The following is a 26,067-nucleotide window of genomic DNA, read 5'->3' on the forward strand; positions in this document are numbered from 1 at the left end:
ATGTGGTGGTTGGACCACCACGGTCATGCCGGCTGTAAAGCAACTCATAATTGAGCTGGTGGTTTCACTAGCAGTTCAAGCGTCCCACAGCCTCAAAGGCTCATTCACCGGTTGCAGCGGTCGGTGGTGTGTGTACGGTGTCAATGGTTCACCCGCATTCTTTGCAAAGGCAACAAGACCAACTTGTAATACGGCGGCTGTACCGCTGATCTCTTGATGGTCGGATCGCGCGTATAGTGGTCCACGGACTGCCAAACTCATAATTGAGCCCTAAGTAAAGTATTTGACTTCATCCCATAGTTTTCTTACCTGAATAGATGAAATGGTGGCTGATCCCTCTGTCAATATTTCAACACTTTACTGGAGGGTTCCCCATGGTAGGGATAGTGAGCTAACAGGAAAGGCATCACAATGAGGTCCCACTACCACCCAGGTGATCTCCAACTGAAGGATTAAACAAAAGGATCACAGGCAACTAAATTGAAAGAAAAATCAAGTGTAATTAGGTTATACATGTACAATAATATTATGGCTTCATGACACATCAAAGAGTACCACATAGCTCTCATACGATAGCATTGTGTTCCTTATTACATTTTAATAAGCGATAACTTTCAATTGGGCACAGGTAGAAACTAGACAGATTGTGTTTGGTGTCTAAAGAATTGTAATTAAAGGAAAGCCCTCTTTAATGGCAAAGTAAGATTTTTAGTCACAATTCTGAGAATAGCACTTTTAGAAAGTGGCATTTTCTTGTCCCAAACATTTGGTGCCTGCTGCCTGTATCCTGGGTCACATGACTAGGTGTACTTGGAAGTTAGTCTTTGTGTATTGCTCCCAGACAGTGAGATAAGGAGAAGCTAGATGTTAGCAGCATGGGCCACACTGAATTAACAAGGGGGAGAAGATGTCACCTACCACACCTGCATATCACAAAGACCTGCCTCTACACTCTCACAAAGGGATTGGCATTAGTCTATTGTGACCCCAAACAATCTGGGGCCACTGCAGTGGGGTAAGAAATTCCATGCACCTCTGGTGGTGGAAACCTCTAGAAGTTTCTCCTACTTCAAAGTGGGCAACATGCATAAATATTGTCTCTCAGACTCCAGCTCTTCAGACAACATCTGAACTGGTGGAAGACTCAAAAGAAAGATGTCTGTGCTGCCCTGCTGCCAGAAGGACTGCCACTCTGCTTCTCTGCTGTGTTACCCTACTGCCCTGGTGCCTGAGTGAAGGCCTGGACTGGCATCTTGAACCCAGGGTCACCAGAGAGACTCCAAGGGCTAGTTGGCTGGCCTCCTAATCGGAATCCTCAGGGACAGAACAGGCTTACTCCATCTTCTACCCATCACCTGGACTCTGCCATCTGTGAGTCCTACCCTCGCATGTGGTCCACCCCAGTCAAGGACCCTAGGAAGTGGGCTTGAAGGTGCTCTAACAGCTCCAACTGTGGTCCCAGCAGAACCGACACATCAGAGTCACAGCCTGACTCATCGCCGACCACAAACTCTGCATCCCTGCATTTTCAGAACCAGCTGGTGCAGGAATTTGCAATGCAAGCCGCATGTTGATGGCAGCCTTGACAACAATGCAGGACCTCACATCACAGCTTCGCAACTTGTAGGAATCCTTAACACAGGACTCCATAACGCTCTGCAACCAGGACTTATTGATTTTTGTTCGGCTGTCCTAAGTGGGTCCCTGTAGCTGGCCCGCGATCCATCATGGTTGACATGAATTTGTGACTTTGTCTATGTCCAGAGCGACCAGATACCTGCAATTGGCACTGTGTTAAATTAATTATTACATTCTACTCTATTTGTTTCATAAAGTGGTGTTGGGTTTTTCTTGTGCTGTCTTTCACTTCATTACTGTTTAAAGTGCTGCATAAATATACATTGCCTCTAAATTAAGCAATTTCGGGAATTTAGCTTTATAATTGTTATGTGAAATTCCAATACTGTATTTTGCCATTTCATTTAGTTGAGCGCAATTAGCTTTAAAAAAGTTGCTGTGAATGGCGAAATTCATGATATGCACAAAAACAATAGAAAGCGAGTGACTGTTCTTTGCAGTGCTTTTGTATAAATTCTTCCTTGAGCCAAATACTGACATGCGGTCATGTCACACTAAAATATAACTTAAAATGACTGAATTTGCATTTTTTTTTCATGTAGTTTGTCGTAATTTGGCATAGTTTCCCGTATTCACTCAAAGCAAATTACACTGACCATGCAGAAAGGGTGGATTTCCTACAGACATAATTTAACTTAAATTAAATGAAATGACAAAAACTTCAGGGGCGGATGGCAACTATGCCGAGTGGAGGAGCGGGCAAATGGGTGGTGGCTACATAAAATAAATACATTGTTAAAATTAAGAAGAAATAATAAAACGTTACTGACCGTTCTTGCTGCGTTCTACTCTCTCTGGTCCTCTTCCTCCCTCGTGATCTCCAGTGCCCCAACCAACTCCCTTAACCAGTCCTGGCACTGCTCTCATGCTGTTAGGACAGCACCAGGATTGGAGGGAGCAGCCACTATCAGCGCTCACAAGAGCACTAGAGGCTTTTGCTTTCTATAACCCAGCTGTCTCAGACAGCTGGGTTAGAAAGGTTTAAAGTGCGCATGTGTGGCTGGCCATCGCAAGACAGCCGTTCAAAGAAGCAAGCACAATTAAAACTAGAGGACAGGCAGCTCACCGCCCCTCCCTGCTGCTTCTGCCATTCAGCAGGCCCCGCCCCGTCTTGACACTCGGTTCAGGATGGGTTGACGAAAAATAAAGTGGTAATGAATCAACTACATTACCATTTTATTTTTCGACTGCCTCTGGGGCTTTTTGGGGGGACTATATGAAACTAATTCGATTTTTTCTGGGCTATGAAGTAGTAAGTTTATTTTTGACTAATTATAAAATAAAAGCTTTATTCATAATTAGAACCTCATTAACATAAATGACGAAGTTGTATGTGCTTGTTTTTTGTTGTGGTAGCTGTAGCAAAGGCATAAAACAAGGTTAATTTCAATCAGCAAACAAAATGATTTTAAACGCGCTATTTGGATTGGAACAACCCATACTAATTTCCTAGCCTGGGTAATATATGCTATGCATCCCTTATAGGGACAAGGAAATGTTTGTACATTATACATGCATAATGAAAGATCTCATATATATATATTGAAAATTGAACATCGTGGCATTTTTCTCCCAGAGTGACGGGTGTCATGATCTCTAGGCACATTACAGGACAGCACACCACTTACTAAAGAATGCATAAGGAATATTTGGCTTCCATAGAGTTTGTTTGACAGGATACTCCTTAAACAAATTGGTAGATGTCCCCTCTATTTTATTATAATTTCATTAAATCCTGTAACATTTGTAGTACAACAAACGGAGTATTCGCCACTCGTTTCACTGACTATCCTGTCCACCAAAATCTGTGGAATAAAGTTAAAAAATATATTTTATAAAAATTACTAGTGATATCTATATTGTTTTTAACACATCTATCTATGTACAGTATCTGTGACGTACCTGTGCATCCAGAAAAAGGCTAGATATAATCATTATTATGCTGTGATATATATCAATATAAAACATTGTGGCTCATCTTGAGTTTAATCGACATGGTACTGTTTAACAAACATGGCAGAAGTATCATACACCATATTACAAATGCATTGTAATCAGTCCCGGGCAAGTATAAATTACACCAGCATGTAATTTCAGTAATGTAGCGTTACGTTTGTCCCAGGATGCTTGTTTCTGGTTCAGGGAAGACCTGGCTCGGCAGTTCGGGATGGACTGTTCCCATGAGTTACAGGGTCAAGACTGATTTGCATATAGCTGGGTCTGAACTAAGGTGGTGAAGTGAGCTAAAGAATGATGATGGATTCATCCCAGATTTGTGACTGGGGATGAGTGTCTGAAAAAGTTTCAGCGTTCCGTCCATCATCTCCTTGTGTTTGCTGCATTACGTTTGTAATCATGTGCCATTTGCTGTAAACATTTATCGCACATGGCATCATTTGTGTGAACACATTTACCACAAATACATTGGAACAACAGAATGCAAATAACTGTTCACGTTGTTTTGTTTACAGGCATGTTCGCGCCAAAAGTTGTCTATTCCATTTGTTTCCAGAATCCTGAATTCTTTCTTCTGACCCTTTTGCCACCACTTGATTTTTTGCATATCGCCTTTGTACCCATGTTAACAATCTGAGGAATTTGGACACTCCTCCAGAGAGATTGCTAGAGGATTCCTAAACTGAGAAGAAAGACAATCCGTTGTAGTTGCAAGGCAAGATTTTAATATCAACATTTTATATCACCCTCCTCCTGATTAGTGACCTTTACAATACCATTAGACCCAAATTTTGGGATGTAGTGAATTTGATATATTATATAAAAATAAACAATGTTTATAAGCTACAACTGTGTTTTAATTTTTTAAGCAATGTGCTTTGTTTTTTGTATATCACTATACAAATTAGTACACCAAAAACAATTTTTTACAAATTAGAACTTTCCGACCTAATAATTATTAATGTGATACACTGTGGCACTTGTAGTAGAAAAATGCATAATCAAATATACTAAAAACACAGGGGCATATTTACAAGGTCTGGCGCATCTCTGCAAATCAGCAGGGATGCGCCAGAACACTTGCGACCACTGTTGCGCCGCATTTACAATGCAGCGCGCCGTGGCGCACGGATGGGCAGATGCGTGTCGCATCCCCCGTCGTAAAGGCGGCGCATTGCTGGAGTCGCGTCGCAAGCGCGACGCGGCTCCAGCAAGGCTCGGGGGCACCCTATGCCTAACATGCTGCATCACTCCTAGCGCCTGCTTCAAGCAGGCTCAGGGTTTTAACGCAGCATGGCCGTAAAAGTGACTCAGTGAAATCTTGTAGATTTCAATGCGTCACCTGCCAGGGAACGCCCACCCTGCACCTGTAACGCCCACATGAAACCTGACGCAGGTTTCATGTGGCACACGGCTTTACAATGTGACGCATCTCCCTAGATGTGTCACATTGTAAATAGGGCGCAACGTGGCACAAGGTTTACGCCGCCGCTTCATCACAGAAGGGTGATGCAACGGCGGCGCAAAAGAGGTGCAAGGGGCTTGTAAATCTGCCCCACAGAGTGTACAAAATTTCAAATGCAATATTTGAAGTATTCAAGCATATTTATGATGACTCCTGTAAAATTATTTGATAGGTCAGAAATCTGCCGTGTTTTGTAAGAAAAAAGGTGCTTGAGAGCAACAGGCTATTATTACTATTACAAGCGTGGATGTTTTGTGTGACTTTTACATTTTTAAAGGTGTAAAATTTATTGATGAATTTACATTTTTATTTTGACTAACATAACTCTTGTTAACATATTAAAACGTTTCCATATTTTGGCAAAATGATTATACATATGAAATATTTATATGCACAAATTTGTAATATGTGCTTTGTTTATCCTATATTTATGGTTTGAGTGCACCCACAAGTTAATATCTCAAATACTAATGGTAACTTTAAATTATATGTTTTAGCAATTGTTTTATAGTGGAATTACTTTTGATTTTGTACTGCAGCAGCCACTTGGTACACTTGCCCACCTGGTCCACGACCTCTCCCACATATATTCCCAGTACTGTCAACAAAAGGGACACCTTGCCTTTTCTGCCTGTAGAATGAGTATGTGGGTACCAGGTGTCGAGTATTTACCTCCATATGCCCACCAGTAAACAATGGACTCAGGGAAGAGGTGTGGCGCAGCGGCCAGGGCGACTGACGCCCGACACTGGGGATCACTGTTCGATCCCTGGCACCAGTGGCAGGTCAGCCCAGCACTATGTGACTCTGGGCAATAGATCGCTTAATCTTCCCGACGGCTCCCAGCGCGGGGATGCCTATGGGTAGCTGTGTGCTTTACAAATACTGGATTTAAATTTTATTACTCTATACAAGGCACAGTTACCAGATTTTCAATAGATTGCCCGTCAGTTTTCATCTTTAAATCTGTTGATGGAGATGACGCACAAAAGGACAGCAGATGCTCGTCCATCACGCTGTCAAACTCTTAAGGTGGTATTCTATGGCGGAGGATGGCTGAAGCACCAATATTTGATGGTTCATCTGCATCGATCAAACTCTGAAGAAGGTCCGTTATCTGTGATGAATTTCATTAATACACATCACGAGTCTTGCCTCACTCTGTCTAGATATTTTTTCAATGCTTTGAATTAAAAGGTGCCCCAGTACTCATGGCTGAACGCGGCTATCTTTGGCTATCTGGATATCTTTAAATTTGCTGTGCACAGTTGTACATCTTTTTTCTCGTATCTAGTGGCGTATAACTGTGAATAGTGTTCCATAAAGACTTGAGCTATGCCGTCTTTATACGTTATAGTGTCTCTAGTCTTAGGATCAATAATTTCAGAAATCAGGGCTGCTTCCTGTTTTGTTTTTGTTGCTCCAGCTAGCATTTTACCAACCATTTCACTATCCTCATACACTCATTGTTGGTGCATTCGAGAACTGTTTATTTCTTCAATTAAAAAAAACTCCTTCAATGCCTGCTTCGCCCGTTCAAGCTGACCTCCAGCATCACCCGTCCCCTGAGACGGGGCATTTCTCAGGCACATAGCATTATCCACCGCCTGCTGGACTTTAGCAATCTTGTCTCACTGTTTTTTAGACTGGGTGGCTGAGAACACGATCATCTGCCCACGTAAAGCTGCTTTAAATCCACCCCAGACAGAGAAAATTTCTACAGTGTTTTCATTTATCTTAAAGTAATCTAATATCCAATCTTTTATATCAGCAACCCAATGAGGATCCTGCAAGAGGAGATGATCCATCTGCCACCTAGATCTTGTCTTTCTGCCCTCCTCAATCTCCCACTCGAGCTTTACGAAGGAGTGGTCCGAAAAACAGTTTGCCCCTATTTCAATATCTGAATGTTTCGGAGATCGTGATATTATATGAAAGTCGATTTGGGAGGCTGTATGAAATTGTCGAGAGTAGCATGTACATTTACAATCAGTTGGATTAGAGTGGCACCAGGGGTCTAGCAGGAGATGTTCCTGTTTTAAAACATCTAAGACTTTTTTGGTTTTGGGCTTCAACTCTTTCTTATTTTTATTTGAGGTGTCTTTTTTTAGATCTTGAATACAATTAAAGTCTCCACCTAAAATTATTTTTCCCGGTGCCCCCCTTAGTAGCTCACTGATCTTAAGTATAGCTGTAATATCGTCTACTACTGGGCCATAATCATTTACAAAGTTTAGTATCATACCGCTTGGTTTGGCCTCAATCCAGATCCACCTTCCAGAGGGGTCTCTCCGGACTTGGCCAAATTCCCACGGAAGACCTCTACAGAAGTAAATAGCTACTCCTCTTTTCGCCAAACCAGCTGAAGCAAAAAAGGAATGGAAAAAAATTCTTGGGAGAAATAGCTTTGGGGATTTGGTTTTTAAGTGAGTTTCTTGCAGAAATAGTACCTGGGGCAAGAAGGAAGCTAGCCACCTAATTAATCCTCCATAATTTTGTTTGTTTAGTATCCCGTTAACATTGACAGAAATAATACAGCACTTATTTGTCATTTCGATAAAGTTTCAAATGATGAATGACCAATCCTACAATCTTGATGATCTTCCCCAGCTGCCCCTGCTACTGCTCATTTTACTGCTGCACCCTTTTTTGAATCCACCCCCTCCCTCTACATCACACTCCTCTAGAAATGTGGACCACCACACTGACAATATCTCCCCCCTCAACTTCACCTTTAGGTGCCATGGTCCTGCACCCTCGATGACCCACCTCCCCCCGGCACTAGTGAGCACAGATACAATAAATTAAACAATATCCGATCTATCAATTTATTTTGAGGCTGAGATCTCCTTGAGTAGACCTTGGGCATCTTCTAGATTAGAGAACATATGAAATTTCCCCCTCACAAGAACACGTAACTTGGATTACTGGGCTATAGATGCCTGGGCACCTTGAGCTTTGAAGAGAAAGAGTAGTTTGACAAACTCTTTGTGCCTACGAGCAGCAACTTCTGACATATCAGAAATTATTTGGCATTTGGTTTCCTTAATCGGAAATTGTCTTTGTCGTATGGCTTTTGCCAAAATCCTTTCCTTGATACAATAGTCAGCGAAGTTAACTAAGATGGTGTGTGGACTATTTGAGTTAGGCAGTGGATGTAAGATCCCCGTTGTGCTCAGGCAATACCCTTTGCTTATTAAAGGATTCCACCCATTGCACCATCTGGGCACCCTCACTCCTCTCGGGAACCCCCACTATTCGCAAATTTGAGCACCGTGAGTGGTTTTCAAGCTCTTCAAGTTTATTCTCTAGAATGTATTTGTCCTTAGTGGCTTTGTTTACTTTCAAGAGCATGGAACTCATTTGGTTTTCTAGGTGGGCGATCCTCATTTCAGCTTCTTGAATTTTTACTGGGAGGCAAGCCACTCACTGCTTCTTCTAGTTTGCCAAGGCACTGATGGAGGTATTTCATTTTCTTGAGACCTCTTCATTTCTCTTATCTCCTCACTAATTAAATTTAGCAAGATCTTGATATCCATCTGTTTTGTAAGGGCTGCATTGGATGAACCATCGGTTTAGGCTGCTACAGTTTCTGAAACCATAAGTTGTCAATTCTTTATCCCTTTTTGGCCCTCCTGGGACTGTTGCTGTTTCTGGAATCCTGATTGCGATCCTGTTGCATCCACTTCCGGAGTCTGAATCTGCATGAGCTGGGTATGGATTAAAGGCGTAGCCCCAAAGGAGGCAGATGTTGCCTGGGTTGTGCAACTTCGGTTTAGTTCTTGTGCTATAAAGATGGATGAGGGAGCAGTCTGGGCTGTTGCAAGTGCCATTGTAGATGTAGGTGGAGATAGGGCCTGGTATGAGCTGTTGAAGATGTCTTCTATCCCGACTGCCCCTTCAGACTGTTGTGATGGTTGGGCATTGAGTTGGAGAGGGGTCACCTGAAATACCTTTTTCATAAATAATGGGAATACTTTCATACTTTTCCCCTCCTCATTACTGTTCCCTGCTGTTAATTCATCCTCCAGATTTTTCTTAGTAGTTTCAATTTTCTCCATCGGAGGCTGGGCTAAAAGGGCCCCTGCTTCCAAGAGCGGCTCAGCCGGTTACTCGACTGGTTCCTCTAACGAGGAGTCAAAACTTGAATTGAGGCCGGGGCGGTTGACCGAGTGTCCAGCTCTGACTGTTGAAGAAAGCGCTTTTGCCTGTGCCAGGTGAGTTTTAGCCTTTAAACCTGCCGCAGAATCAACTTTAGCTACAGGATTGTTGTTTTTATTGTGCCTCCCCATCTTTAACTCCCCTTTAAGTCTACACAGCAGATTTGTACACTTTTACACTCCTTTTAAAGGTTTTTGTTTCTTTTTTTCCTTTCTCTCCTTTATATGGACTTAGTTCAAATTTAGACAGTAAAGGCTGAGTTGAAGGAGGGTGAGTTAAAGCAAAAAGAAACAAATCTGCCTCTCTGTTCGTTGATTCAGCTCCGATTTTTAAGCTGCAACACACCTAAACAACAAGTCTTCTGGGCCAAATTGCCTCGCCTCCTCACCTCCTCAACTCCTCGAGGGCAGCGTCGTTCTGAGCAGAGCAGCAGTTACTCCTCAAGCCAGCTCGATTTTCCAATCCGGGGAAACCCAGCATATGGTTCCTCTCAGCTCCAGCCATTTCGGTTTCCAGTCTGGGAAACCCAGCATATGGTTCCTCACAGCTCCTCTGACAGACACTCGCGCTGCCTCCTCGCACTGCCTCCTCGCCTGGGCTCAGGGCCAATTGAATTCAGCTTGGTTCAGTAGATTTCAGCAAAACTGGAGCAATCAAATGCGCCCACCGAGCGCCGCCAGGAATCTCAGTTCCTCATCGAGCCATGTTATGCTGCTTCTGAACGCCATGCCGCCACTGCCGGTGGAGAGAAGTGCGGTCACCTATGGCTACGCAGAGGCGTGGTTCCCCGAGGCCATCGCCCACAGTTGTACCTCTACTAGCAAATTAACAGCATATCCAGGCCATGAAAAATATTTTATGAAACAGTGATACTGTCGGAGTAATTTCTAAGGTAACTATTTGATTAGGACCTTGTCACCATTATGTAGGTCACTGTCAATTTGTTTAGGTGACCTGGTTAAATCTCAATGAGCACAAATTATGAGGTATTTCCAAAACGCAGGTAAGTGGCCACAGTCCTTACCCCATTAGAGACAAACACTGTTTTCATCTATTGGATAGCATCATTTTGCATGACCTCAGACATGTATCTAGATGTTTTCATTAAGTTAGACAACCCATCTAGGTACCCTATGGTGCCAGAGGGTCAGCTAGTATTATTGACCATAATGGTTCTTGTGAATTACTTTTATTCGCTTAATGATTTCTCTACTCTTTGTAGTTATCAAAAAACATTCATGTAAAGTCTTTATAAATTACCACAAAGAAGAGATTAACATGCTGTTGATCCTTCAACTCACAGATTGGATTAAGTAGGCAGTGCTTGAGTGCTTGACTACTGACTACTCAATCAGATATTTTCCCAAACCAAATTTTTAGTTTTTTCAAAGCAGCACCAGCTCCTTTAAGGAATGCAGGATGAGGTTTCCATGTACAAAGGCAACCAAAGGGATTGTGGTCTGGTGTTCCTTCCAGTTCACCATACCTCTGTGTGACAGAAACTTTGAGACTATCTTGAAGAAGGTTGTGATGGAGTAGAGAAGTACTCCATGTTATCCATGTTGTCTCCTATAACATTGTATCAGTTAACCATAATTTAGATGTTCAAAATATTGAAAAGGTAGAATCCTGACGAAATGCTGTGAGTTTCTTTATGGTCTGAATTACAGGGAGAGCTTACATTGAGGCATAAAGTTTGGGCTCATCAGAAGGTTGTAAAATTTAATATGGAATATTAGAAGGTTTAGAGATTTGAGCAAGGCATAAATTAATTTATCTTATTATTGTACATGTTCACAATAGTCATGAAAGTGCATATTGTACCTGCTTTTGTGGATTTCACTTACAGGATTTGATAATGCAAATTTGGAAAAACATGAGATCTAAGTTAAAGAAATGGGGACTGATGATCAGATAGTCAATTCCCTCTACATTATTCATTAATATCTGCTGGCATCTTTCAAATTCATCAAGATGATTGAGAAAGTGTGTTAGATTTGGGGGTCTCTAGTTGGCAGAGGTAGGTACCTTTGTCCAAGTAGGGGCCCATGCGTCTAGTCAGGGTAAGGGGGTACACTCCTAAAATAACCCCTGCTCATCCCCTTGGTAGCTTGGCACGAGCAGACAGGCTTATCTCAGAGGCAGTGTGTAAAGCATTTGTGAACACATAAAGTATTCAAGCGACAACACTATAGATGGACAGTACACAAGTTGTATATAAAAAATAAGTGTTCTTTATATAGACTTATCACAAGACCACAAACGACAAAAATCTACAATACTGTACTTAAAATGGTAGAATTAGCTTAGTTCTCTTTAGATGTTAAATTGCAACACATTGCGTTTAATGTACCTTAAGATGCATAGCGCAATACAATGAAAGTGTTGGAGGGAAGGTGATGCGTCGGTTCCTTACACGCAAGAACGGTGATGCATCGGGTCCCTACTGCTGTGTAGGGGATGCGTCGGTTCTTCTCTGCGAGGGGTGGTGATGCGTTGGTTTCTTACTGCGCTTCCGTGGCGAAGAAACAAATATGGTGTCTTTTCTTGATGCAACACGATGCGGACCGCGGTAGGCCCTGTGACACGCTTCTCGGTGATACGGAGGCGCCTGCTGCAACGTTGATCCTCTTCTCCAATGGTGCGGGATGTTCCGGCAACGATGCGAGCCACGACAGGCCCTGTGACATGCTTCCCGGTGATGCGGTGGCATCTGATGCGAAGTCGATCCTCTTCTCCGGCGATGCGAGTTGCTTCAAAAATGAGGCGAGCCGCGACAGGACCTGCAACACGCTTCTCGGTGATGCGGCAGCACCTGCTGCGACGTCGATCCTCTTCTCCGGCGATGCGAGGCACTTTGGGGACCCTGCAATGACTCAACGGTTCTTCTGGGCCGCAACAGGCCCTACGACACGCTTCCCGGTGATGCGGCGGCGTCTGCTGCGACGTCGATCCTCTTCAACAGCGATGCGAGGCGCTTTCTCGCTGAGAAGCAACAGCAGCAGTGCGGCGACACACTTCTTGCTCGTGAGTCACGCTTCCAGCTCCTTGCGACACGCAGTCCCTCAGAAAGCCTCGCAAAAAAGCAGGCACTGCCAAAGAACTCTTGGGGAGCTGGTGGGTGAAGTCTGTTGTCCCTGAGACTTCAGCAGGAGGCACACTCTTTTCTCAAGCCCTTGGAGATCCTTTACAAGTTGAATAAAGTACACAAAGTTCCTTTTCTCCTCTCTTTGGCAGTCAGGCAACCACTGCAGGCCGACCCCTCAAGCTTAGGGATAGTATCTCCTCAGTCTCTCTGGTTCCTCTCCTCAGCAAAGGTTTCTTCTTGTTTCCCAAAGTGATCTAAAGTTCTTGGGTTTGGGTCCCAATATTTATACCCAGTTTCTCTTTGTTCTCTGAAGGCAGAGAGGCCTTTGCCTAGTCCAAACCAGTTCTGGTCAGTTCTGGAGCACTTTGTTGACAAGACTCCTTCTTTCCTTTCAGAGTGCAGGGCAGAGACATCATACGCACCACAGGAGGTGGAGCCAGCATTGTGGAGGGAAGGCACAGCCCTATTCAGGTCCCAGGTGCAACTCCTCCCACCCATCTAGATGCAGATCTCTCTATTCAGCCCTGTGCTGACTCACCCTGTCTCCTGGAATTCCCCAGCCCCTGTCACTCAAACACCAGACAAGGAATACACAACCTAGCAGAGGCAGGTTTGGATGGTTAGACAAGAAAATACCTACTTTCTAAAAGTGGTATTTTCAAACACAGAATGTTAAAACCAACTTCACTAAAAGATGTATTTTATCATTCTGAGTTTAGGCATGCTAAACTCGAATTTCTACCATGTTCCCTGAGTCAGTTAGGATAATACGATGTAATAATCAAACTGCCCATTCTGGCCTATGGGGAACAGTTAGCCTTGCAATAGTGAAAAACAAAAAAGGGCTGTAATTCACTATTAGGACATGCCACACACACCAGGGCATGTCCAACCTTATACTTACAATGCACCCAGCCCTTGGGCCTACCATCGGGGTGTCTGAAATGAAGAAAAGGGAAGGTTTAGGGACTGGCAAGTGGGTGCACTTGCCCAGTCAGCATGGCAGTACCGGACTACACACAGGCTCTGCAATGGGAAGCCTTAGACACACTTTAACAGGCTGCTTCTGTGGGTGGCACAAACAGTGCAGCAAGCCCACTAGCAGCATTTGGATTACCAGCCCTGGGCACTCCTGGTGTACTGTACTGAGGTCTGACAGGTAAACCAACCCAGCCAATCATGGAATCACTAATCCATACATCAATTTACCCTAGGGAGCACTTGCACTGTGGCACTGAATAGCAGTGGCACAGTGCCCAAAGCATCTAACACCAGCAAAAACACATGAGGCAACAGCAAAAAATAGAAGGGAGACCCATGCCAAGGTGGCAGGTCTAACACAGTGGCATAACCTTGTTACATTTTCTCTACAGAGTCAATGCTATGCTGATCTCTCTGATAACAAAATATATGCAGCAGGTGATACATTGTAATGCGCAAAATATATTTTGGCTCAAATGTACCAAAGTTACAGAGTTTATCATAGGTAACTGGCGAAGGAAGTTTAGTGTCCATCTGGCAATAGACATTAATAATGAGATAGTACAGGTTGAATGCAGGTAACAATAACTGCATTCTCTGAATAAGCTGTTTTAGGAAATTGGGTTATTTGTTTTGCAGGATTTTAGGTCTGAGCAAGTAATAGGTCCACAATTTCCCTTACACAAAACCAAGCACCCCATTGTAGCACGTGACTTTCTTAGGGTTGTGAAGCAGAGCAGTCCAGGCCTATTCAGGGGAGGTGGTGGGTGTGGGCTAGTAAACCCTATTCATTAGCACAAAATAATAACACTGAATAAAGTTCTGTCCAGTCAGTGCTTTTTCTTTAGAAAAGAAACAGCACATTTTTACACACTATATTTAATACTACACCTTAATTTACAAATATATACATAAGGCAGATTTAAAATACCTTAGATGACATTATGAAATTACATTAAACCCCTAAATGCTCATGACCCTCAAACGCATAGTGCCCCACCAATACCAGATAGCAAATCACAATATGGGGGGGTATTACTTTAAAGAAAACAGGCCTATTGGCTTTATCAAAGGTCATCACAAAATATAAGAGAACCCTTTTGGCTTTATCAAAGGTGCACCACATTAAAATGCATAGAAATCACGTTAACCATCAGCAACCTTTCACTATATCCATTAAACATGTGTAAATACAATACTTAATGTGAATAAAGCATATCAACATTAATCAAAAACCCCTATGAACATAAATATTTAATACACCATTAAAAATAAACATAACACGTCTGTGTCTTTTTTATACATCTTCAAGTCACATCAAATGCAACCATAGAACCAGCCCCTGGAGGGCACTGCACTTCCAGCTGGAAAGGAAAAGCTCCAACCTTGAGAGTTCTTAAATCTCAATGAAACTCCTGAGGGGGCGAGGGTGGGAGACATAATTATGGTGGTTTCATAAACATAGGGTCAGGTCTTTAAAAACTTTGTGAAGGCAAACTACTGCACTCCTGCTGCTCCTCCCTCACTTTCTTTTTAATGCTGGTGGTGCCTCTGCCCTCCTGGGTCTATCAAAAGGCAAGAGAAATATGGTAATGTGTCTCTCCTGAGGCATTAATTGGCGCTCTAATGGGGAAGCAGTGACTATGAAATGAGTGACTTCTGCCGATGTGCTGCTGTGGTATGCGGCTCCTTGCTATGCATGTCAGGGGTTTCTGGGGGTACTTGTTCCCAACCTGGACACAGTAAGGTGAGCTTTTAAAACTTTTATAGTGGACTCACTATGGAGATCCCACTCCTGCACTGTCTGACTAGCTCCTCCTTTCTGACACAGAGCTATTAGGGGGGAGATGTCAGCATACTTTCCTGAATGTGGGAAGCAAAGACGGGTGTTGCACCCCACAGCTGCCCCCGCAGACACATCCATGTGAGGCAGAGGGGCCCATGGCCAACATGAGGAGTGCTGCGGTGCTCCCCACGTCCCTTCTTTTGTGTTTGGGGATAAGGAGTTGGGGCACCAGATATCTTTTTGGCCCATACTTTGCTGCAGTGAGTTTGAGTCACCCTCCGGGAAGATGAATCACCCCCAGGAAATCCCAGGATGGGGTAGGGGCCCCATGCATGTCACTCCTCTTGACAATTCTCACAAAGGCTGGTCATCCTCCGGGGGCTTGGCCCTCCTACGGGGGGAAATCAGGAGAATTGCGTCAGAGCTCCATGCATTCCATTTCTTGGAAATGGTCAAAGGTCGTCATCCTTAAAAAGGCCATAATTTGGGCCCTGTTTGGATGATTTGGGCACTCCTGGGCTCATCCTACTCCTGGTGGAAAACTCTAGCCACCAGGAGCAATCACATAAGGCTTCTTGGGCTCTGATCCTGAGCAGAGCCAGGAAAATGTGAAAATTCTAGATGGCACATAAAGTTGTATATGTAGGATCTTGAGAACTGACTAGTCAGACTAGGCACCCGGGCACCCGGGTTTTAAACCTCTGCGACTTTGAAGGCCTAAGGAAAGTGAAACTGCACTCTAAGGTAGATTTCTCTCTACAGGTATAATGCAGTGTCACTGTAGACAAACAGTAAACCATACTGACTTTACCTATGAGTGCCCACTAATATTTTAAGTCCTATCCCATGTCAATATCTAACCCTGCAGTCCCCTTTGCACCATGCTTCCTGTGTGCAGTTACAGGGCTGCGCAAAAGGGTAGACTCACACGCGCAGCTCACACACGTGTAACCAGCCAAGTGCCCCTTACCTTACCTGAGTCACAGTGGCCTTATCTTAAGTCAGATACTGGCGGTAATCATGTACTATGTTATTACCATGGATCATACCAGGGGCGGTGCCTCCCTTAGGGCATTGGGGCATTGCCCCACTTATATTTGGCATCCCTGGCCCCCCAATTAAATGTGAATTGCAGTAATACTAAAACAGTTTTCAAGTTTCTGTCGCAGACAGGCAGATTTCCCAATCGAGGCCAGAGGCAGGTCCTCCGGACTCCTGGAGAAGCAAGTGCCGGCCTTAGAAGGGGGCTGGTCTTAACAATTTTATCAGTTAGCCAGCAGCAGTTTGGACTTTTTACTGGTGCACCTTCCCCCCTTTGTCAAAAAAGACAGCAGCAGTGCACCTGAGGTCCAAGAGTGCATGTCGGTTTGGACTGCTGTCTCTCTCCGACCAGCCCGACATGCGCACTAGAGGTCGCTCTGAGTCTGTCCACCAGTGCATACTGGAGCAGGGGTGTGACTCAAAGATACAGCCCGTAGGCTCAGCAATGAGCAGAGAGGTTGTCTGCCTCAGCCAGTCCAGGCACGTTAGTGGTAGCTGCTAGGTGCCTCTGGCAGCTTGTGCATGTCACATGATGCAGCACTGGGGTGGAAGGAGGCTCTGTCTCCTTTCCGTGTGGCAATGAAGAGTCAGGCCTAATGCATGCATTGATTTGAAAGAGCTTCCAAATTCCTGCTTGCTTCTACACAAGTAAGTTAAACACAAATCAGTAGCAAATGAATTCCCTCCCATTTCTAGTCATTTGTTCGTGTTCATGTGGTTAGCTAACACAATTCCGTAATCAGAAAAGGAACTATTTCTGCACATAACAACATACAAGATCAGCGTGAATAAATCAGCGATCCAAAATGCTATATTTTATTTTTTCTCTAAAAATAAATGTTTTCTGCTTTGTATACTGCTGCGAATGCGTTATAAGCAGGTGTTGCTCTCGTCCTTCCACAGAAGAGTCCTAGTCCAGGGTGCTGCTGTTAGAATGTCTCCTCTAAATACGCTTGTGCCAGAGACCTTCTTGACGCTGGTCAGGTTCACGGTAGAATGCTCTTCGCAGGTGCTTAGTGCTGGGATGGATTGGACTGCACTGTTGCGAGGTCCGGCCAGTCACTGTGACCAGGACAACCCGCTGCGGGGATCCCATCTGCTCCCCTTAGTAATCCACTCAAATGTCTGGGTGTTGTTATTGCAGATCCCGTAACTCGCACAGTTTCGGATGGAATGCTGCTAAAGTTGTCATGCTACCATTTGGCCAGTTCACGCCATGCCAATACCACAAACCAAGATGTGTACACACATTTGTTGTTACTGAAGACCTGCTGGTGTGTTCAGAGGGAGTCATTACATTACATGAGAATGTTTGTCAGACTGGTGTGCTCACACAGAGGTAGGCTGAGGATTACTTCTGGCATACGTGCTCGATGACGGCGACAGCCCTGCCTCCAGTCGTCTCACTCACTCAGTCATGACAAGAGTGATGCATGACAGGCTCTTCTGAATGTATAGGGACCTATTGCTTCTCCCCAGAGTCTGGAGAAATTGCCACCCATGTGTTTTAGCAGTAGAGCCTTCCTTCTGTGAGATATGTACGACACTTAACTAATGTCGTCTGGCTAGAACACAATCTTCACCCGAATATTCAGTGTTAATTGTTCATTGTGAAATGAAATCCAGACAGACCAAGGAGACTCTCAATCATCCTTAGTGGATGGATCCCCGGATTTAACCTCTGCTCATCCCTCAAAGTATCTCAAGCTCTGCTGTCCTGCTCCCGTTTACCGTTGAATGTACCTGCTGACCTTGCTGTGGGATGTGAAGACACATTTGATGAAAGTTTGATCCCACCTTTTACATTCTCTTTTGAAGGTGCCTTTGCCAGCTATGAAGCTAAGATGTGTAGTAATAGAAGCAACATTAATGCCAAAAACATGGATTGATTTTCGAACAATGAGTGTTAAAAACATTAAAGCAATGCCTGTCAGCGATTTAGTTAGTTCTTCCTGTATTTTACGTTTTACTTAATCTTGCATCCCCAAGAGTGTTAGCTCTTTGTGTTGTGTTTCTGTATGTTCGTGCATCTTATTATATTATTCTTGCATAGTGTATACTTTGAGTCGTGCCAGGTGTTTATGAGGGGCTTTTATTGAGCGCTGTGGCACTGAGGCTGAAGCCAGGTAAAGTGCCTGTCAGTGGGTTGGCCTTTCTGCACAGCACACAGACCAATGGTCATGTATTCCGGTTGCAATTGAAATGCTGTGTAAATGAGTGTGAAGAATATACACAGAAGTCAAAATACTTACAAGGCAAAAGCAAAAGGAAATGTGAGTGAGTGCAGTGTATGTTTGCAAGTGGTGAAGTGAGGAAGATGCGAGAACGTTTACTCAGGTAATAGTGAAAAGAGGACACTGAAGAGGAAAGAGAGACTGTTAGAACCGGCGGTCTCTAGTTGGCAGAGGTATACACTTCTGACAAATAGGGACCAACCAACTCTAGTCAGGGAAAGGGGATTACACACTCAGATAACCCCTGCTACCCCTTGGTAGCTTGGCAGAGCAGACAGGCTTATCTCAGAGGCAGTGTGTTAAGCATTTATGACCACATACAGTAATAAAGTGAATACACTACAGATGGACACGACACAGAAGTTATTATAAAAATAGGATTTTTATATAAGGCTTAGCACAAGACCAAATAACGACAAAAATATACCACAGTCTTAATAAATACTCTTTGGAAGGAAAAATGATAGTTCAAGTAAGGTTTCTTCTTGGCAAATAGTTCTTTAGCAAAGTATTCTTCTGAGCACAGTTCTTTGGCAACAATGTAACCCCCACAGGAGTCACACGACGTCGAGTCTACAAGATTCCCAAGGTTCGGCGTCGACCGCGAGGAGCGCTACGTCGAGCCTGGAGTCGCAACAGACCCCACAAGTACAGTACCTTGAGAAACGAAGAAAACGATGATCCACGGCGTCGAGATCGGCGTCGAGGTCGTGCCTCGGAGTCGGGTCAATCCGCAGCGGCGTCGAGGGATGTCGGGCCGGAGCAGCGCTCACGGCGTCGAGAAGGGCGTCGAGTCGATGCGATCAGCAGCGGCGTCGGGACGGGGTCGCTTGGAGGTGGAGCCGATACTCACTCCTCACTGGCGTCGATACCGGCGTCGAGACGGGGTCACTTGGAGCCGGGGCCGATACCCACTGCTCACTGGCGTTGCTGCTGGCGTCGATCGGGCCCGGCGGCCGGCGTCGAAGGCTCGGGACACTGGAGCCGTTACTCACGGTGTCGAGCTGGATTCGGCGGCGTCGGCGGCGTCGAGACTGCAGATTTTCCCTGGTGTACTGGAAACAACACTTTCCAGCAATTCAGCAATTTAGCAAATGGTGAAGTCCTTTGGCCCTGTGACTTCAGCAGGAGACTGGCACTCTTCCAGCCCTTGGAGATTTCCTAGCAAGAGTTCAGAGAGTACACACCAAGTTCCTCTCTCCTTGTTCCTTGGCAAAAATAAAGAAGCAGCTTTCAGGTTCCTCCACAGCAAAACAGCACTCTGGCAGAAAGGGGAGGCAAGTCCTTAGATCAGCAGGCTTCTTGTCCTTGGTACAGGTTTCCTTGTCAGAAGTGATCTGAGTTCTTGGTTCAGGGGTCCTTCTCTTATACCCCTTTTTCCCTTTGTTCCCTTTGTCCAAGCAGGGCGATTCCCACCATCTCAGGTTTGTTGTGGGTGTTGCCAGGCAGAGGCACCTGGCCTATTCACTGAGCCGGGCAGAGTCCTCAGCCGCCCAGCAGGAGGCGGAGCCAGTATTGTCACTGGCAGGAGCAGGGCTATCAGTCGCCCAGCAGGAGGCGGAGCCAGTATTGTGTCAGGCAGGGCAGGCTACTCTTCCCTCACTCTACGTGTAAACGCCCCATTCACCCCACACTGACTCACTCAGACCTCTGGAGCCACCCAGCCCCTGACACACACACCAAACCAGCAGAGACCGGTAGATAGTTGGACAAGAAAATAGCCACTTTCTAAAAGTGCTATTTTCAAACATAGAATTTAAAAACCATCCATCCTAAAGGGTGTGTTATTAAATTCTGAGTTCAGGGATACTAAACTCGACTTGCTACCATGCTCCCTGAGTCAGATAGATTATAATGGAGTTAATAATCAGTCTGCCCAGTCTGGCCTATTGGAGGCAGGTAGCCCTTCAATAGTGAACAACGAAAATGGCTGTAATTCACTATTAGGTCATGCCACACACGTCAGGGCATGACCTACCTTTTACCAACAATGCACCCTGCCCTAGGGCCTACCATAGAGGTGTCTGAAATGTGGCAAAGTGAAGGTTTAGAGACTGGTAAGTAGGTTTCCTTACCAAGTCGACATGGCAGTCAGGGACTGCACGCAGGCGCCGCGGTGGCAGGCCTGAGACACATTTTGCACGCTGCTTCTGTGGGTGGCACAACCAGGGCTGCAAGCCCACCAGCAGCAGTTAACTTACACGCCCTTGGCACACGCAGTGCACTAGACTAGGGTCTGAACAGTAAGTCAACCAAGCCAATCATGGTAACACCAATCAATGTAACAATTTAACATAGGGAGCACTTGCACTGTGGCACTGATCAGCAGTGGCACAGTGCCCAAAGCAATAATCCAGCAAAAACATCGTAAACAGAGGAGGCAAACAGAAAAAAATGGAGGAGAGACTCATGCCAATGATGCCAGGTCTAACACGTGTCCCCTCCAGCTGAAATGTGGGGAGAACTACCCTTCACCCAGGGAGTCCTCATCACTAAGGCGGAAAAATCTGGACAGACCATCAGCATTGGCGTGATCTGTACCAGGGCGGTGTTCCACCGTAAAGTCCATCCCCTGTAGGGAAATGGACCACCTCAACAGCTTTGGGTTCTCACCCCTCATCTGCATTAACCATCTGAGGGGCCTGTGGTCTGTCTGAACCCGGAAGTGAGACCCAAACAAGTAGGGTCTTAGCTTCTTCAGCGCCCAGACCACAGCAAATGCCTCACGCTCTATCGCACTCCACCTTTGTTCCCTGGGAAGTAACCTCCGGCTGATGAAGGCTACAGGTAAGTCTCGGCCCTCCTCATTCATCTGTGCTAGAACAGCCCCCACACCATGCTCTGAAGCGTCCGTCTGGACAATGAATTCTTTTGAAAAGTCGGGTGCCTGGAGGACCGGTGCTGTGCACATTGCAGTTTTCAGGGTGTCAAAGGCTTTCTGACAGGCGTCAGTCCAGATCACAAGTCTCGGCTGCTTCCGGGAAGTCAGCGAGGTCAAGGGGTGCACAATGTTGCCATACCCCTTGACAAACCTCCTGTAGTAACCCGTGAGACCCAAGAAGGCTCTCACCTGAGTCTGGGTTTTGGGCGGTTCCCAAGCCAGGATGGTATCTATCTTGGGTTGCAGGGGGGCCACCTTGCCGCTCCCTACTTGGTGCCCCAAGTACACCACTGAACCCTGCCCAATCTGGCACTTACTAGCCTTGATTGTGAGGCCTGCTCTGCGCAGGGCCAACAACACTTCCTGGAGGTGGCGCAAGTGTTCCTCCCAGCTGGCGCTGAACACTGCTATATCGTCCAGGTAGGCGGCGCTGAAATCTTCCAGCCCGGCCAATACCTGGTTAACCAACCTCTGGAATGTGGCAGGGGCATTCTTCATCCCAAAGGGCATCACACGGAACTGGTAGTGCCCATCTGGTGTGGAGAATGCAGACCTCTCTTTTGCCCCATCAGTCAAGGCGATCTGCCAGTACCCAGACGTTAGATCAAACGTACTAAGGTACCGGGCAGCCCCCAACCGATCGATGAGCTCATCAGCTCTGGGGATGGGGTGCGCGTCAGTCTTGGTGACCGAATTGAGTCCTCGGTAATCCACACAGAACCGAAGTTCTGGTGAAGCACCAGGCGCTGCAGCCTTTGGGACCAAGACCACTGGGCTGGCCCAAGGACTGCTAGAGGACTCAACCACCCCTAAGGCAAACATCTTGGAGACCTCCTCCTTGATATATGCTCTGACCTTTTCAGTCACCCTGTAGGCCTTGTGCCTCACAGGAGTGCTGTCCCCAGTGTCCACATCATGGACACACCACTGAGTGACACCAGGGATTAAGGAGAACAGATCAGGGAATTGTACCAACAGGTGGCGACAATCTTGCTGCTGCTCAGGGGTCAGGGTGTCAGAGAGGACAACACCATCCACTGACCCATCTTTTTCCTTTGCACACAGGAGGTCAGGAAGAGGCTCACTCTCCTCCTCCACCCCAGCATCTGTGGCAAGGAGCATGCCCACTTCGGACCTTTCTAAGTGGGGCTTTAACCGGTTGACATGCAGGACCCTTAAGGGGTTCCTGGGAGATTTCAAGTCCACCAAGTAGGTGACATCGCTCTTCTTCTCCACAACCTCAAATGGTCCAGTCCACCTGTCCTTGAGCGCACAAGGTTCCACAGGGGCCATGACCCAAACTTTCTGACCAGGTTGAAGCTCAACCAGAGTGGCATTCTGATCGTACCACCGCTTCATCTCTTCCTGGCTGGCCTCCAGATTTGCCTGAGCAAGATCTCTGAAGCGCCGAGTCTGGTTCCTAAAGGCCAGCATGTAACTATATACATCCTGGGGAGGTTTCCTGGGAGATTGCTCCCAGCCTTCTTTGACCAGACTCAAAGGTCCTCTTACCGGGTGACCATACAAAAGCTCAAAGGGGCTGAACCCTAGAGACTTCTGTGGCACCTCACGGTAAGCAAACAGCAGGTATGGCAAGAGGACGTCCCATTTACGCCTCATTGGTTCTTCAAGACCCATGATCATGCCTTTTAGGGTCCGGTTGAATCTCTCAACCAGCCCATTACCTTGAGGGTGGTAAGGAGTGGTAAACTTGTAGGTTACCCCACACTCCTTCCACAGAGACTTCATATAATTCGAAATGAAGTTGGTGCCCCGGTCTGACACCACCTCTCTGGGGAACCCCATGCGGGAGAAAACACCCATCAGTGCCCGTCCCACCACGGGGGCCGTCACTGTTCGGAGAGGGATGGCTTCCGGGTACCGGGTGGCATGGTCCACCAAGACCAGGATAAACCTGTTGCCCATGGCTGTCTTGGGGTCCAGTGGCCCCACAATGTCAATTCCCACTCGCTCAAAGGGGGTACTGACGACGGGAAAAGGTTGGAGGGGAGCCTTCTGCTTCCGCCCACTTTTCCCACTTGCCTGGCAAGTTTGACAGGTCCTACAATGGATATCTGAATCCCTTCTCATCTGGGGCCAATAAAAATGGGTGACAAGCCTGTCATAGGTCTTGTCCTGCCCCAGATGTCCAGCTAACGGAACGTCATGAGCCAACCCCAGTAGGAAGGCTCTGAAGCGCTGGGGTACCACCAGCACACGGGCTGACCCAGGCTCAGCAGCCTTAGGCTCGCTATACAGGAGGTCGTTCTCCCAGTAGACCCAATGTGATCCTGACTGATCACCTGTCGTTTGGGCTGAGGCCTGCTGCCTCATACCCCCAAGAGAAGGGCACACTTTCTGTTCAGCACAAAATTCCTCCCTGGAGGGACCACCATCCTGCTGCCAATGGGTCAGCTCGGGCAGGTCTCCCAGTTCGGCCACTTGTTCTCCTGTCGGTTCCAGGGCATCCCCCTCAGGGTCTGCTCCCTCCCGGACCGCGGGAACGATGGGGGACGGTTTCCCGCGCCCCCTGCCTCTTCTCTTCACGGTTGGGACCTGGGCCATACTTTCAGGCTCCAGGGCCCCATCAACACCCTTACTGACTGACATGGACCGGGTGGTCGCACACACCCACTCAGGCAGACCCAACATTTCCAGATGCGCTTTTCTCTCCACCTTAGCCCAAGGGGAGTCCTCCAAATCATTGCCCAAGAGACAATCAACAGGCATGGCGGGCCTCACAGCAACCTGAAGAGTACCTGAGACCCCCCCCACTCAAAGGGAACTTGAGCTACCTCACACTGACTCTGTGAGTTGTCAGCAGCTACAACGGGGTAGAATGCATGAGGGACCACCTGCTCTCTGGACACCAAGTGACACTTGACAGCTGTCACACTCGCTCCGGTGTCTCTGAGAGCTTCCACCCTATGGCCATTAATGGTCACCCACTGCCTATATTTCTTAGTGTTACTAGGCAGAGGGGTTGGAGGGACCATTTCCACGTCTCCTAAAGAGACCAGGGACATTTCTGCGGGACCCCACCCACCGGGGGCACCCATCTCCTCCCCTCCCAGGGCTACACTCGCCACCTGACGAGGGGGTGCACGCGGCGGTGCATTCGAATCCTTCATGGGACACTGGGGATCATAATAACGGTGTCCCACCTGCTTACAGGCATAGCAGGTCATGGGGCCCCTGTGAACAGGTTTACCTGTCGGGGCCTCTGGCTTCTTTACAGGGGGAGGCTGGGAACCCTTCCCTTGGTTCCCTTGGGGACTACTTTGGGGCCCTTTCTGAAACTCCCTCTGTTTACCCCTGTCCCCCCCACTCTTCTGCTGGGGACCCTGCCCACCTTTGGCTGAGTCTCCCACTGGACCCTTGTGGACCCTGGTACTGACCCAGCGGTCCGCCTCCTCAGCAAGTTTTCTAGGGTTAGATAGCTTGCTATCAACAAGGTGCTGGCGTAGCTCTGGAAAACAGTTATTAGACAAGTGCTCCCAAGCAAACAAATCATAAAGAGCATCATAACTATCAACCTTGCTACCCTTTATCCAACCATCCATGGTTCTGCAGAAAAAAGACACATATTCAACCCACGTAGTACCAGGCAACTTCTTACATTCTCTAAAGGTTTGTCTGTACTTTTCTGGAGTTAGGCCATATCTCAGCATTAAAGCATCTTTCATATGAGTATAAGACATCCTATCCTCAGCAGGAAGGCTCAACAAGGTATCTCTCCCCTCGTTTGTAAAGCGGCTCCACAACCCCGTTCCCCAATCCTTCTCAGGGACCCGGTGGGCCAACAATGCTAACTCATATGCTTTAAACCATTGGCTAATATCTTCATTCTTACTGTAATCCTTGATCACATCTTTAGGAAAATAAAACCTACTTTCTGCAGGCACAGATGGAGTGCTGCCACCAGAGGGATTCAACTCTAAACTCTTAGTTTTAAGCTCCATCTCCCTCACCATCTTCTCACGTTCAAACGCTAATTTCTCTCTCTCAAAATCTAATCTTTTGCTCTCCATTTCAGCTTCTCTCTTGCTTCTCGCATTCTCTAATTCCAACTGCCCTCCTAATTTAAGTTTTGCCATTTCTAACTTGTACCCCCTCTCCTTCTCCCTGTCTTCTAATTCTTCGGGGGAAAGGCTCCTAGAGGACGCACTACTGCCTGGAGATGACACTGGCCCATCTGCGGGCTCTTCCTCCTCTTCTTCCTCTTCCGGTACCACCACCGGATCAGAGGGATTTCTGGCCTCTAACCAGGCCTTCAGCGCTTTGAGGAAGTCGTCTTTCCTTGTGAGACCTGTGGTAGGAACTTTAAACTGCTTGCAAAATCCTTTTAGATCCTTTAGCACGTAGGAATCTATCTTCTCCTTATCAAATTCCCCCACAACAATCTCCACAGGTGTAGCAGCTCTGGCATTCTCCATGGTCAAAACTGGCAGTGTTTAAAAAAATAAGCTCCAGGAAAGCGGAGAACAAAAATAGAATATCCTACCAAACAGACTGTGGCTGCGTTATGGTCTGCTTTCACTATGTAGCGTACACTAATCACTGCACATGAGTCATAAATGCAAAGTTCAAATCCTCACCGCTGACCACCAATGTTAGAACCGGCGGTCTCTAGTTGGCAGAGGTATACACTTCTGACAAATAGGGACCAACCAACTCTAGTCAGGGAAAGGGGATTACACACTCAGATAACCCCTGCTACCCCTTGGTAGCTTGGCAGAGCAGACAGGCTTATCTCAGAGGCAGTGTGTTAAGCATTTATGACCACATACAGTAATAAAGTGAATACACTACAGATGGACACGACACAGAAGTTAT

Source organism: Triturus cristatus, chromosome 7, assembly GCF_964204655.1.
Source record: "Triturus cristatus chromosome 7, aTriCri1.1, whole genome shotgun sequence".
In the NCBI taxonomy this organism is placed as follows: Eukaryota; Metazoa; Chordata; class Amphibia; order Caudata; family Salamandridae; genus Triturus; species Triturus cristatus.